Consider the following 16,045-nt stretch of genomic DNA (forward strand, 5'->3'; position numbering starts at 1 on the left):
ATTTAACATATACGTCTAAGCCACTTCTTGATTTTCCTCTTAGGTTTTATGTACTAATTTCCCTTAAGGGACATAACATTTCAGTGTTGTCCTCACCTGTTCCCCCCAGTACTTATACCTTATTTTTTTTAATTATAAATTTGGATCAATATTTAGTGCTCACATTAATATGACTAGATATATATAATTCACTGTCAAGCCATGTGGGACAAACATTACTGTTACTATCACAACTCTAATACTTCTCAGGAATGATAATCTCATATTTTCTTTATTTGCTTAGGTTTCTGTGTAATTATTAAACTTAACCTCAGGTTCTCTTCCAGTTGGTTACATATCCTCTCAATGCCCAATGGTTGAAATGAAGGAATTTATTACTCTCACTTAACATGAAATGTGAAGGCAGACTATTTCAGTTGGTTTAATGGCTCAGTGATATTGTGTTTTCTATCAATTTCCTGTTTTTGAAGACATAGCTCCCTGACACTTCTGATCTGCTTCTGTCTAGAGAGGATTGTTCTCTGATTGTGCTACATAGCTTCTGTCCTGGGCTCTCCTTTCACTACTATCCTGAAGGTTATTTTGCTTTGTTCTTGAGTTGATTTTCTTGCTTGCTGAGTCCCAAGGTTCCTCTTTCTTGATTCCCTTTCTCATTTTGGTGGAGTTCCTTCTCCTGTGGTAGCTTTCCCCCCCCTTTGGTTAAATATACATGGCACAAATTTTACCATTTTACTCACAGTTAAGTGTGCATTTCAGTGACGTTGTACATTCAACATTATTCTGCAGAAGTCACTAATATTCTTTTTTAAAACCTTTTCATCATCCCAAATGTAAACTCTCTGCCCATTAAAGCACAATTCTCCATTCTACGTGTCCTGGTAACCATCATTATTCTTCTGTCTCTATATATTTAACTATGCTGGGTACATCTATAAGTGGAAACAAAGTATTTGTCTTTTCTCTAGTGCCTTTTTAAGAAAGGGTGTATGAGAAGTACACTTGGAACAGGGGACAGAGACCCTCCGCAGATGCCTGAAACCATGGGTGGTACTGAACCCTATATATGCAATACAATATTTTTTCTTATATGTCCTGCAGTGTTGCCAGATAGTACCAGAGTTAATCTGTCCTTCATGTTTTTTCACCTACTCATCCTTTGCATCACTACTCTTGCAATTTGGACCATTATAAGTAAAATACATGTTACTTGAACACAAGCACTGTGATATTGCAGCAGTTGATACAATAACCAAGATGGCTACTAGGTGACTAACTGGTGGATTGCAGATGGACACGCTGGAGAAAGGGATGATTTGCTTCCCAGGTAGGACAGAGCAGTATGTGATGAGATCTCATCAAGCTATTTGGGGTGGTAGACAATTTAAAACTTATGAATAGTTTGTTTCTGGAATTTTCCACAAAATAATTTCAAACCCTGGTTGATCATGGGCAGCTGAAACCATGGAAAGCAAAACCACAGATAGGGGGCTATTGTATATTTTGAAACATGCATATATAAAAATACTCTATTTACCTTCTCATTTATGAATAACTTGCCTACGAACATAATTCTGAGTTGGGTGTATTTTAGTTTTGAAGGTGCTCGTTCAGTATGATGTCCCAGTAGGGATCCTGGATCTGCAGCTTCATTGCCTGGTTCAAAGCTCAGCTCTGCCATTTGCTATGTGTGTTGTATTGGGCAAGATGCTTTGCCCCTTTGGAACTCAAGATTTGTCTTCTGTGAAGTGCAGATTAATAGTAGTACCTAATTCACTGGTTGTTGTGTAAACAAATTATAAAGCACTTACAACAGTGCATGGCACATAGTTCAAGGCTTCCCTGAGTCTTAGCTCTATCACTTTCCAACTTCTAGTGCTGCTGTGTCCCTTCCTGTCCCTTCGCTTTTTTTCTTTTGGAGTAGCTGGGATTTACAGGTATATACTACCATGCCCCACTGTGTCCTTTATTTTCGTATATTTTTGTCTACATGTTTTATCCTTTGGTCATTTTGCCATATACTTAATGCCCAAGAGCTCTGCCTTGTTCTCATTTCCTTAAAAACAAATAAACAAACAAAAAAGCAAACAATAGGCTGTTCTTGGGTGTCTATCTTCTATCTCTGAGAATTCCAATGGGGGGAAAAACAAGACAAAAACTTGTTTTTCTTTTCCTTCATATCCTTGTTTCCTCCATATTGCTTTTTTTTTTCCTGTTTACTTTTACATCTATCTTTAATATTAGAATCTTTCTTCTAACATCTGGCCATTCTTGGCTATATGGGGCAGAAAAAAAAAAGCTCATTGGAAGCACGTGTACATGGATAGGGCTTGTCAATTATAGGTTTTGGCACAGGGTGACAGGAGCCCCTCATGTCTATACCTTTGTCTTTTCTCTTTGGCAGTCAGATTCACCAGAGAAGAATCTTGTAATCTCTTCTCTGGAGATGTGTGTCAGGATGTCAGCCTGCTGGAGAAGAGGGCTTGGGCAGCATGTAAATTGTCATTGAACCCTCCTGATGCAGTTAACTTCTCCTGAGACTAAACCTGGAGTGTTTTTCTGGGGTGAGGAAGTCACCCAGCTGTAATGACTTGGAGAAGACGTCTAATGCTGCTTTAATAGTCATCCTGCTGTAGCTATTTTCTTGTTCTTGTTCCTAGTTCTGCTGTGCAAACTGAGGTTCTTTCCAGTGGAACTATCAACAGTGGAGAATAATAATAATAATAATAATAATAATAATTCTATTTTTAACAAAAAGCGAGCTTTTGTCCATATTCCACATTACAATTTCCCCTTTATTCGTTGAATACATTTTTCCATGTTAATAAAAAATAGTCTCTGGCCAGAAGTGGTGGCCTATGCCTGTAATTCCAGTGACTTCAGAGGCTGAGGCAGGAGGATGGCAAGTTCAAAGCCAGTCTCAGCAATTTAGCAAGACCCTAAGCAACTGCGAGACGCTGGCTCAGAAGTTTAAAAAAGGTCTGGGCATGTAGCTCAGTGGTTAAATATCCCTGGGTTCAATTTCCCCTATCAAAAAGAAAGAAAGAAAAAAGTCTCTGAAATATAGTATCCCTATTTCAATATAAATGTTATAAGTTCTTGGACCAACTTTTTACAACTGGATAAATTTGGGTTATTTCCAAATTCTTTATAAGCAACAGTGCATTGAACATCTTTGTTGCAAAATTTCTGTTTACATCTTTATTTCCTCAACTACAATTCAGAGTTACTTTTTTTGTGTGTGTGTGTGATGCTGGAAATTGAACCCTGGGCCTTAGTATGTGCAAGGCAAACACTCTACCAACTGAGCTATATCCCAGGCCCCCAATTCAGTGCTGCTACTAATGATACTACTTGTGACAGCTCACTAATCCTGTGAGATGCTCTATGAAATAAAATTTCTGCAAACATACTTTTGGGAGTCCTGTGATTCTGTGTGGTTTTGGAAATCATTTTTTAAAACTCCACATATTCTTCTGTGCTGCAGTTCAGTTTGGAAGCCACCATGCGCAGACTCAGCTTGCATTTTACCCAAGGAAAGCTGTGCTGATCAAGGCCTGAGGGAAGTAGTGCAAGAAAAATCCACAGGGCAGGGGGTGTCTGGCTCAGTGACAAATAGCCCAAGATTAATAGAAAGCACACAGCATAATCCACCGAATTTACAATCATGATGTGCTTAGAGTATTATACAGTAGGAAGAAATGTTTTGGCATAATGTCTTTTAAAAAATCACAATACTCTGAAATAAGGCACATTTGTTTGGAAACCAAACTTCTTAGCGTACATTTTTTTTTTTTTTTTTAAGACTGTCTGAACAGTGCTGAATTTTGAGGGAAGGCTCCAGATGGAAAAACAAACACCATTCAGCAAAGTCAAATAAAGGGCCAAGTCTAATAATTCTGAAACTTATTATAGTGAAATCTCACAAGGCAAGCTTGTTAAAATGAGAGTTTCTGGGTCTCAATCTGCTTAGTCTAACTTCTCTGCTATAGTCCAGGCCTTAAATTCTGAACCTATACCAAGGACTCCCCAGAAATCTGATGTCAGAGGCCCTGGACCACAACTTGGGAAATTAGTTCAGAGGGTGTTTTGCCAAAAATTACCAGAGTTCCTTGAATTCACTGGTAATTTCTCTAGAATTCCCTGGTTACCTGTCCGTGGATAGCAGGGATAAGGCTGAGAGGTCTTTTTGTTGGTGGTTTGTTTTGTTTTTTGAGACAAGGTCTCCCTAAGTTTCCAGGCTATCTTCAAACTCGGAATTCTCCTGCCTCAGCCTCCCCAGTGGCTGGGATTCCAAGCAGGAGCCACAACCTCTGGCCTGAGAACAGCTTTTAATTATCAAGCAGGGCACCAAGCCCAGAAGATGGGCTCTGTGACCCACAAACTTCTGGGATGGTAGGGTTCTCAAACATCCTTTCTGGTCTCTTTCCTTGGGGTAAGTTTCATGTAACCCTTTCAGAAAGCAGGGGCTGTCAGGCTGAAGGCTATGAAAAGCCTGGGGATGGGCTTTTAAAATCTGTAATTAGGGAAAATGAGAAAACAGGCTGGCTCTGCTCTTTGGCTCAAGGAACAGGAACCGGACACTTAGCATTTAGAAGCATATTTTTGTGGGATCCCTGTTCCTCTGTGAGCTCTGATGCCCTGACTTTCTGCCCCCTAACACTCCTCCTTCTGATGCCCTTTTCCCTACTTTGACTAATTCTGGAGTCTAATTAGAGACACAAATACTCAAATCTTTGACCCAAACACATAGGCAGAGCCCTCAACCTAGAGAGTTCGGGTTCAGCCCATCGGGGTGTGGGGTGGGGGGAGTGCGCTTTCAGCTGTCATGAATTCAGGGGGCACAGTTCTTGCTGCAAAATAGTCCAACCACCTCCCACTTCTGCCCCTTCAGGCCACCGGTTGCAGAGAGGAGTGCTGGTCTCCGGGATCAAAGGTCGCGGATAACGAAGCTCCCTGGGCTCTGCGCCAGGCGCCCCCGCCCAGCTCCCGAGATCCGAGTCCGGGGGCGCGCGACAGACGGGGAGCCTCGGCAGCGCGGAGCGCTGGGCTGCCAGGAACGCCACGTCACTCGCGACCTGACCCTACCGGCCCGCCCTGTCCCCGGAGGCGCGAGCGACTTGGGCCGCTGAGGGTAAGCGCTGCCGGGCCCCCAGGCTTTCTGGAACCCGGCACCAGCCCGCGGGGCGATTGCCAGAAATCGGGGCTCCTACTGGGACCCCACGTGCCTGGGGCGCAGGCTGCAGTGTCAGAGCCGCCAGGTTTCAAGTTCAGATCGGAGGCGACCTTGCGCCTCCCCAGCCCACCCCATTTTCGGATCTGGAAAGAGCTGTGGTCTTGGGGCGGAGGTGGTGGTGGTGGGAGGTCGCGCAGTGTGCGTGGACACCGCTCCTGCATGACAGAGGGCGGAAGTGTCCCTTGTCCCCAGCCTCACTTGGTGCCCTTTTAGGCCTTGCACGGCCTGGGCCTGGGCAGCTGCCCACTTTCTCCTTTGCCTCTAGAAAACACACCGGAAGGGGGAGCTTTGGGTCAACAGGAGGCTTTTCTGTCCCGAGAAAGGCCCGCCTTCCGTGCACCTGGTTTTAATAAGGGCCTGGGGAGAAATATGGCCAGGGGCCTGAAGGATCCCCAAGAACTTCTGTCCATAGAGAGAAAGAAGGGTGCACGTGGGCCGTACGTGCGCAGACGCATTCCCTGTACAAAGGCTTGTAAAGCCTCGTGCACTTTTCAAGTTTAATTGTAGCCTGGAGAGGATGTAGGTTGTAGTGATGTTAGAAATGGGATATAAATAGCAGTTAAAAACACATTTATTAAAATCGAGGACAAGGAGACTGCACAGTTGTGCACAATGTATTCTTTTCTTCCCAGTTTTAATCACACACAAAAAAAAGGAATATAGAAAAACAACTGTGGCTCCTTCCTATACTCCCACCTCCTTAATCCATGGGCACACATATTTTTACATAGTTGCAATTAGAAGTACACCGCGTTCTCTTTCTGGAACAAGGGAGGTAAATTACACCCCACAGGGGAAGTGTTCATTAGTTCTAAGGAAAAGATCTCAATACATGAACTGGAAGTTTAAGATTGTATCAGGCTTTCAACCTATATTATAAAAGTTTAAAGGATAAAAGACATGAAAGGCTTTCTAAAAAGACCCTTATGAGACATGTAAATATATATTCACGCACATTCTTATTGCATCTTTGTCTAAAGCCAAGGGGAGATTTCTTTCCAATGTAGCCCTTTGATCTTTACAATCTTAAAAAAAAAATTACTCTTACTCTACCTTGTACTAGAATTTTGGGAACATGAAGTTTTCATGAAAACCTATTTAAACCCTTAATCAGCGTTTAAGCTGAGATCTGAGGGTCTTGTGCTTCTGTTCCCTTTGTCTAGAATGCTTTTCCCTTGCCTTTGAATTGCTTCCTCCTCCATATTCAGATCTCAGCTCAAATGTCAACTTCCCTGACATCTGTGCAATGACAGTGTTTTATTTTCTTCAAAGCACCAGCCATGATTGGAGATAACCTTGGTTTAATTATTGCCATTGTCCCATCCCCTCGGAAACATAAGCTCCAGGAGACTAGGGGTCTTGCTGTTTTTCTTGCTATTGTTTTCTAGAACCATACCAGCTCTTCCACACTGCCAGTGTCAACCAGGACTAGCATTTCAGTAAACACTAAAATAATAATAATAAAGTTCACAAAATCAAATGTGACCCTTGAGGAACCATCTTTAGTTCCCCCATGCCCCACTCCCTGCCTTTTCCCAGAGTGCCTTGGGCATGAGATTGCTCTCTGATCTGCTGGCCCATCTTAGGGTCCTACCCACAGTGTCCAGGCCAGTTACAGAAATTAGGCCGTGGAGACAGTTGGAGCACAGGCAATGTCTGTTGGATGGGGTTTTTGAACTAGAAAGCAACTGGGACTGTCCCTTGGGGACTGGACTGCTGGCCACACAAACCCTCTGACCCTTTAGCACCTTCTAGTGCTTGGCTGCCTGTGTGAGGTTCTAAGGTTTGTGCATTGTGGGAGCTGCTTGAGAAAGATGCTCTGTTTATGTTGGCCTCCAAGGACAGGGAATAATTATGGGAGTGACAGGCTGCTCAAGTCGAGGGCTTTCCACCAGACTGCTCTCTGGACTGCTTGCAGGCAAAGGCCATGGATTCCCGTGGACTCCTGTGTGGTTCCTTAGAGCCATGTCTCAGAGGAAGACTCGGTGAGGAAGAGCCTGGGGTGGGGACAGAAAAGTTTTGAAGTTTCCTGTGGTTCCTTGGGAGTTGATGGTTGTTGAGGACCTCAGAACAGTACTGGAGTGAAGTGTCCTGTTTGCCTTTCTTCAAGGCCGCACAGGGCTCCAAAGTTCTCAAAGGCTCCATGGTCAGAGTCTGCATGGACGGTAGTGAATGAATGTTCTCTCCTATGCATTATAAACAGCATTTGGTAGAATGAAGACCACTGAGTCAATCACTTATGCCACCAATCTTGTTCTTCTACCTTATCAGGGAAGCACCATTATCACTTCCAATTCACAGATGAAGAAACTGAGGCTGAATAACTTGCTGAAGATCTGTGCTGTCAAATAGTGGAGCCAGGATTCAAATCAGAACCTGTGTTTTTAATTACTACTAATGGCATTTCTTAGGTGTCACTGATATAACTTGTCATACTTGAGCTTAAAGTAAATGAGCCGGGTGTGTTGGCACATGTCTGTAATTCCAGCAGCTTGGGAGGCTGAGGCAGGAAAATCACGAGTTCAAAGCCAGCCTCAGCAAAAGCAAGGCACTAAGCAACTCATTGAGACCCTGTCTCCAAATAAAATACAAAATAGGGCTGGAGATATGATTCAGTGGCCAAGTACCCCTGAGTTCCATCCCTGGTACCTGCTCTGAAATTCATTGCCTTGCCAATGTACTAACATAAAATGCATACTTTTGATGTTTCTCTGTGAATTAGAATTTTTCTCTGTTGTATGAAACCATGACAGAAATAATAAATAATACAATATAGGAGTGGCTGCAAATTCCACTCCCAACCCTCTACTTTATATTTTATATTTATCAAAACAGCCTACTATTCTCAGTAGTTCACTTAATAATAAGAAATACTATACAGTTTAATTTAAAATAAATGTATATAAAATGAGGTGCCACCTATGTGTACATATTATAATCTGTGTATAAGACAAAATCATTAGCAAAAAGGATCTGGGGTGCAAGAAAGAGAAAATTGACTATCACTGTCATGAGAATATAATTGAAGTTTGGGAATTTGATGGTGTATACACAGGGCTAAATGTTATTCCTTAATTCAACAGATATGTATGGAATGATTTTTATGTATAAAGCATTGTGTTAGATCCTCACATAAACTACAGAGACAAGGCAGGTTGATATTCAAGGCTATAATACTTTAGTGACATTAATAAACAACCCACTGTATTGAAACCCTCGACACTAATCAAAGCTTATTTTATGAAGAATCATGCGATTTCTGAGGAATTAAAAAAAAAAGCTCAATCACTTTATGAATTAGCATTTGAGTCTGGTGCGTGGTGCATACCTGTAATACCAGTGGCTCAGGAGGCTGAGGCAGGAGAATCATGAGTTCAAACCCAGCCTCAGCAACTTAGTAAGGCCCTAAGCAACCCAATGTGACCCTGTTTCTAAATAAGATTTAAAAAAGGGCTGAATTCACAGTCTTGCTAACTGGCAGAATGCGTTGAGAGAGGGAGAAACAACAACAACAACAACAAAAGCTCTTAAGATTTCAAGATTGGGTGGTACTGAAAAGAATTGACAGCAAGGGCTTGGATTGTGGCTCAGTGGTAGAGCATTGCCTAGCACCAGTGAGGCAATGGGTTCAATCCTCAGCACCACATAAAAAAATAAAATGAAAATAAAGATATTCTGTCTATCTACAACTAAAAAAAAAAATTAAAAAAAATATAGACAAACAAGGGGCTGGGGTTGTGGCTCAGTGGCAGAGCATTTGCCTAGCATGTGTGGGTCACTGGGTTCAATCCTTAACACCACATAAAAATGGGTAAAATAAAAGATATTGTGTCTATCTACAACTGAAAAATAGAAAAACAGTCTTTTTTTTTTAAACAAATAGACATTAAGAGGCAGAGGAGCTAGGCACATACCAACAGAAAAATAGACACATACCAACTTCACACCACTGGGTGGGAAGCTGAGCAAGTTGGGATTCCAGTTTCTGTGCTGCAGGACTTTTCTGAGCCTTTGGAGAGAATGCACCATATGGCACTTCCCAGGTGACTGTAGAAGCCCCTGTTCATTCCTCCTCAGGCATTTCTTGGGTCTGACTTTGGAAATGTATCCACAGACCAGGTCTACAAGTAAAAGGAAAGCGGAACCCTTTGCATCTGCAGGTTGTCATCTTCAGCAACATCAGTTCTACACTGTAGTCAAGAAACACGTCCTAGGAAGACCTAAGCTGAGGACACTTAGTTTTGGGACCAGATTAGTTTGTATGTGTCCATGTCTTCCAGCAGCTGCTCTCAGCCCCATTTCATGGTGCCTTGGATTGATGGGGACTAATCAAGGTTGAAAGGAATATGAGTGAGAATTGCGTACTCGGGCCTGCAGGTTGGGGTGTGACCGAGACTTGTTTCTTCCTGAGGATTCTGTGCTCCTCTTTCCAAGGCCCTGTTTCTGTTGCTGGAGCTCCACTGCTGCTCTTGTTTGGATGCTGTTTCCTTTAGATCCGGGTCCTTCTGTTATGAAACACCATGTATATTACTTAACTCTAGATCATCCAAATGGACTCATCTCTAGGACTATGCAAGCTCTCCACGTGACACTTAATGACATGATTTCACTTACATCAATGCCTGCTCTTATCAGAAAGGCATCCTTGTGATCTTTGAAAAACACAAGGCAAAAATACATAAAACTTTCCATTTAAGCCATTTTTAGGTGTGTGCACAGTGACATTGAGTATGTTTATGTTGATGTGTCCCCATCACCAGGTCCAACTCCAAGACTCCTTTCATTTTGCAAAACTGACATTCCAGACCAGTTAAACAGTAACTCCCCTTCACCTTCTCCCTCTGGTGCCTGTCAACCACCATTCTTTCTCTGTATGAATCTGACTAGCCTAGATATCTCATATAAGTAGAATCATACAATATGTTTCCTGTTGTGCCTGGCTTATTTCACTTAGCATAATGTCTTCAAGATTAGTCATGTTGTAACGTGTCAGAGTTTTCTTCCTTTCAAAGGTTGAATCATATTCCATTGTATGGATATACCACAGGTTGTTTACCCATTCTTCTATCCATGGACACTTGGGTTGCTTCTACCTCCCTGAGATCTTAAGTTCATTAAGAATCCTTTCTTGGAGCTTCCTTTACACAAGTTGGAGAGTCCTTTTGGATTTGTTTCAATGACATTTGAATTGATAGTAGAAAATCACCATTTTGCTAAATCAGTGTATAATCGGGCCCATCAGACTTCAGAGAAAAAACAAAACAAATTACAAAACCCAACAAACCCCAACCTTTCTAATTCCAGTTTTAAGTGGACTGAGTAGCAGTAGTTGTGTACTTGATTGGGAGTCTTGTGGGAGGAGAAATCCCTTTCAATTATAGAAGGGGAAGGAGCTGTCTTAAGGGTTAGCAGTTCAGTGTTGGGGCCCTCCATGCTTCCTAGGTCTTGGCAGGGTTTCTCAGGTTTGGGTCCAGAGGTGAAAAATCAGTAGGTTGGTTGGAAAACCAGTCCTGGATTCCACAAAGAAGGAATTTGGCTGTTTCTCAGGAACATGCTAGGTTGGGGGCTGCTACTGGTTCTTTGTTTTGAGTTGGAAAGAACAGATTAAAGGGAGTTTTAGGGGAACAGAAGGAGGTGTGAAAACCGTCAAGAGTCCTTATCTCAGCCCACTTCCCATCCATCCTTCTTTTCTTTGAAAGAAGAATTTGGTTCATGGAGAGCAAAATAGTTTTGACTGAGCTAGTAGATGTGAAATAATTTCAAGGCTAGCTGAAAAGTAGCCAGTTGATAAATTTTATTTCCCTTTTTCCAGCCTTACAGGGCACAAGCTTTATCATTTGAATCCACATGTTCCCAAACTGTGCGTGGAGGCACCTCGGGGCATTGCAATAGTCACAGGAGTGCTGTGAGATATTTAAAAATTTTGGGAAAACACAGCTATATTTGTCATCTTCATGTGGTTTACTCCATGAGTTACTAGCTTGAGTTAGTTCATAGTGTCTCCATTGGGATGATGTGCTACATTCATTTTAATGGTGTTGTATCTTTGTGAAGCTGGTTTTTCAGGGGTTGCCATGATAAAAGTTGAGTACCTCATGAAAATCAACATGGAACAGGAAATGAGGGGAGCAGGCTGCAAACTGATTCTACCGTGCCCAATAAGTGCATATATTCCATTAAATAATTGTGATTTGTGATTAGTTAGGAGTGGAATAAAATATATTTTAAAAACTTATATTTAATTTTTCAAGTGGTTACTGGATTTTGAGGACACAAAGACTTTTTGTTTTTCAAATTCAGTACTTAACAAATGGAACTGTTATATGTTTCTTTTTATGGGTACCAAAAAATTATTGAGATACTAAAAACACTGTGTACCAAGAGAGTTTGGAAACCTCTACTTTAATCTGTCAGAAAATACCCAAAATATTGTATTTACTTTTAAATACATCAGACATGGGATTGGAGATGAGATGCAAAAAAGAATCAAGTAGATACTCAGGGATTTTTAAAAAAGTAAGAAGCTTTATTTTTCTGATTATAACATTAATATATTTTGGTTATATAAAATACAGAAAGATACAAAATTGAAGAAAAATAATCCGTATTCCACCCCCAAGAGATAACATATGCCATTCCCAAGAGATAACAATGGATAACATTTTTGTGTACTTTTTTCTATGATTATTTAAGAATAGATATTTTAGCAAAATTGAACCATGTATCTTATTTTACTACTTCAAAAGTCACTATTTTAGAGCCATATTTCCATGTTAATGTGAATACATTTGTGATCATATATAATGCGTACATATTTACTTTAAACAAGTTTACAGATACACTTTCCAGGGCCAGAAGCCTCTCAGATCTGAATCCTTTATTGCTAATTGCAGGCTGATTACAGTAAGAGTAGCTCAACTATGCCCTCTTGTGGTTTGATGCAGTATTTAATATTTTCCTTCAATTATTTGTGTAGGCCTTGTACCCTTGACATGGAGGATATAAAGGGAGTTTTAGGGGAACAGAAGGAGGTGTGAAAATCCTCTAGGAGATCATAATCTATAAGGGGAGATGAAACATATAATCAAATAACTTTGAAATAAAATAGGAAGTAATCAGTGTCACAAGACAGCTACAGTTAAAATCCCATAGGCATAAAGCTTATTCCTGAAGATTAAAGATTTAAATGACACATCGCAATGGCAGCCATGAGGATAGCAGACAACGTTTGTTGCTGATGATCAGCAACTGCTCTTTGCATTTTTCATGGATTTTCTCTCAGCGAGGCCTTTAAATATAGGTAGGTTTTGACCCAGAGGGCTGATGAGGAGATAGAATGGAGGGGGTGGTTCTCCAGGTGGGAAACTGTCTACAAGGGCAAAAGTGTGGAATCTGTACAGAAAAGAGTGGACCTTGCTTAGGTGAAATGCAAAGTGACACCAAAAGTTAGGCTTGGCCTTATAGCTCAGGCTAAACAGTGTGAACTTAAGGACCAATGATTCTAGCTTTTTGACAGGAAGTAATTTGATTGGAGCTGGATTTTTAGAAGACTAACTCTTTACCAGCGTGAAAGAAGAGAGCCTCAGGGCAGGGAGACCAGTCAGGAGGCTATTGCAATGGTCCCTGCAGGCTATAATGCAGTTCTGAGTAGGTGCATCAGGATATGGGCAGGTTATGGACTTGGTTAGCAAGCCAGCCAGCAATGACAGGCTCTCTTTCTTGGTTTTCTTAGTTTTATTGTTCTGGTCAAGTCACAGTGACATTTGATATACTTTGAATGGAGGTCTGTATACCTAACAGGCTTGCTTTATGTGAGCTGAAGAGAGGATTTCCCCAATGTTCATATGCTGCTTCCCCCACCTCCAAGAAAATAATTATTTTAAGGACACTGGCTAGACCACACTGTTCGGCCAATGATCTTGTCATTTTGCAAAAGACCAGGTCCTATGGTAGGGCACACTAATCCCATCTGTTCTCTTAAATTTGCAGTGGTGACATGCTATTTGGAGAGTGATGTTACAATATGTTTCTTTTGTTTTCTTTACGTTTTTTCTAATGAATATACAACCGAAGGGACTTTGCTGAACAGGAGCAAACAGAATTTGGACTAGGCCTGAAGAACTGATTCCAAGGGCGGGAGATAACTGGCACTTGCCTGATTAAGGAAGTTGCAGCATGCTGTTTTGTGGTTATTTAAAAAGATGACATAGCTCATTGAGATGAGTGGAATGTAGTGTGCCTTCCAAAATAATGAATTTTAAAATCTGATTTATAAGTGCTTCTAAAAGAAATCCTGCCTTTAATGTAGTAAGTACGGAGAGCAATGATTGTCAAAGCAAGGTCTGCAGTTCATCAACATCTTCTTAATGGGCACAAGCCTATTCCGAGAATGGTTAGGTGCTATTTTATAATAAAAAGCTAAGTACATAAACTTGCATTTGTCTCTAATAAAGCTAGTAATAATGGCATTTTCTTCCCAGTTCTTTGTGATCTCTGGCTTTATCTTGCCCATGTGGGTGTGTCCACGTTTGAGGGCCACAGAAGTAAAGAGAAGTGATTTAATGAGATTTCTTTGTATATTTCTTGCTAACTAGTAAACTCCTCTCGATTTTATGGGTCCTCTTAAATATTGTTCTTGGAGAAACTGCGTTGAATTATAATGCATTTTAAAGATAATTAAGCTGAATGGATAAAGTTATGTCAGGTATTTCTAGGGCATGTAGGACCTGGAATTCAAGAGAATTTGCATGGCTTTTTTTTTTTTTCTCTGAATGTTAGAGACTATGGCTTCTGCTCATGGGTGAAGAGGTGTGACTGAATATAACACATCATGTAAGTTCTTGAGTTTGTGGATCACTAATTAACATGCTTGAGTTATTTCAAGCTTTACTGGAATCATAATTCAAAACTGATTTGTCATTAGTATATAGCAGTATCATATTTCAAACTCTATCAGATCAGAGTTATGTACTTTATCACTTTTTAACCGTTTAAATTGCATTCCTGTTAATAGGATCTATGTTTTAACATCAACAGGCGGATGGTTGGATTGCATGGTTCACGTCTAGTTGAGTTTTCATGGCTAATTAAGCACATATGTACTAAACTAACCCCTCTACTTAGAAGAGAAGGATTTTACTAAATACGAGCAGATTTTTATAACAGGCAGCTTATTTTCATCTGCTTAAGTAGTTTTTAAAAACATGAACCATTTTTCAGTACAACTGTATCTTAATGTGTTAACTTTTTTTTTTTTTTAATACGGATTTCTTTCACTGGCTTAATGGGAATTCACAGAAATCATAGCCTTTTAATTAAAGCCAGTATGTTTCAGTGCCAAATATTCTGAAGAATTCCAATGAACCAAAAAAGAACACATTTCTGAGTTGGAAGTGTGCATATGGGGCCCTTCAGGAAGCCTGACAGAAATGCCTGATGGAAGGATTTGAAGCAGGAAAAAGATTAATAAAAAGAACTTCAGTGTGGTTTTCAGAATAGCTTAAATGATGTGGGTAGTGAAATAATTTTCTACACCAAAGGATGGTTTGATTGAAAAATTGAGGCTGCTACAGACTTTTGATGTAAAAGTCTAAATCTGACTTCAGTTCACTTTGAAATAATACAGAGAGTCCGTGATAGCCATCTTTTTTGAACATAAAACTAGCACAAGCGACTGTTTTCAAAACCATTACAAGTGATCTGATAAGCAAACTTTGGAAAACAAGGGAACAGAATATTGAAATTGAAAGGATCCTCGAAAATCTAAGAAAGTCACAGATTCATTTGGTAACAGTTTGGTTAAAGAGAAAGAACTTGGCATGAGGAATTGGCCCACACTCAACTCATCTCAGGACTAGGCAAGTCAGTCAACTTTGACATGTTTCTTTTTCTCAGTCTTAAGTAGTGGTTATGTGTACCTTAACCCACTTCGGAGGCTGTTGTGAAAATCCTAATGAGCTATTGTGTACAGAAGTTTCTTGAAAAGTAATGTAAAAACATTGTGAATTTCTGCGGTTTTTGAAATAATGATCAGGGACCATTCACAATTGTCCCCCTCAAGTATTTAGCCCCTAAGGAAAGTTTACATGGACAGCAATGAATGAATGAATAGTTCCTTTTGCTCTAGATTATTTTTCTCCTTCAGAGACTTGGACCAAAAATAAAAATAAACATGTGGTTTGGGATTCTTTAGAGTTTTACACAGGTGTGCTGTTGCTGGTACCCATCCAAGCTTGAACCATGTGTATAAATACAATATATTTTAATAGACATCCTAGTTTTTATATAATACAGGATGTTTGAGATTTTTTTCCCCTCTTGATACTGGATTTGACCACTACAGTCTTGGTTGTAAATGCAACATTGAAGAAAGCCAATGACAGTTAAAGCTCCTCTCCATCCTTACCACTGTTCTACCCCTCTAGTTTTGGGCTCAGACTCCTCTCATCCTACAAGTTATTTACAAAAGCATAGGACAACTTGAACAGGAAAGAGGGGAGTGTCCTTTTGGCTGCTGCCTTTTAGGGGAACAGTGTTCCCCTAATGGGTTTTCTCCTTTCTCAGATGGAATGAGTCTGTGTGTGTATGTGGGGTGATTCTCCCGATAAGTTGAATGAAGGGAGGACTGCTTCTTGCTTGCAGGGAAGGAAAACTGGGTTTTTGGTTCCTCTGCTCTACATCGGCTTGGTCAATGGGCATGCAAATCTGTCCCTTGGCCTACTGGAACAGAGAAGAGAACTGGAGAGGGATGGCAGGGTGCAGAGAGGGCCCAGCCGTGGGGTGGTCCCCACATGTGCAGGCTGATGTGGAAAG

At 40.8% G+C, this 16,045-nt stretch overlaps 1 protein-coding gene across 2 annotated transcripts in view; it reads left to right on the top strand.

The window, feature by feature from the left end:
- Nucleotides 1–4,949: 4,949 nt before the first annotated feature.
- LOC139707107 (uncharacterized) overlaps nucleotides 4,950–16,045 on the top strand; it is a 185,503-nt gene continuing 174,407 nt past the window's right edge. The window contains exon 1 of one of the 2 annotated variants that reach the window (XM_071617114.1): nucleotides 4,950–5,131. The gene's annotated coding sequence lies outside the window, so the exon portion shown is untranslated. The remainder of the gene's footprint in view (nucleotides 5,132–16,045) is intronic. The other variant, XM_071617115.1, reaches the window with a different exon arrangement.

This window comes from Marmota flaviventris, chromosome 9, assembly GCF_047511675.1.
Source record: "Marmota flaviventris isolate mMarFla1 chromosome 9, mMarFla1.hap1, whole genome shotgun sequence".
Taxonomy (NCBI): Eukaryota; Metazoa; Chordata; class Mammalia; order Rodentia; family Sciuridae; genus Marmota; species Marmota flaviventris.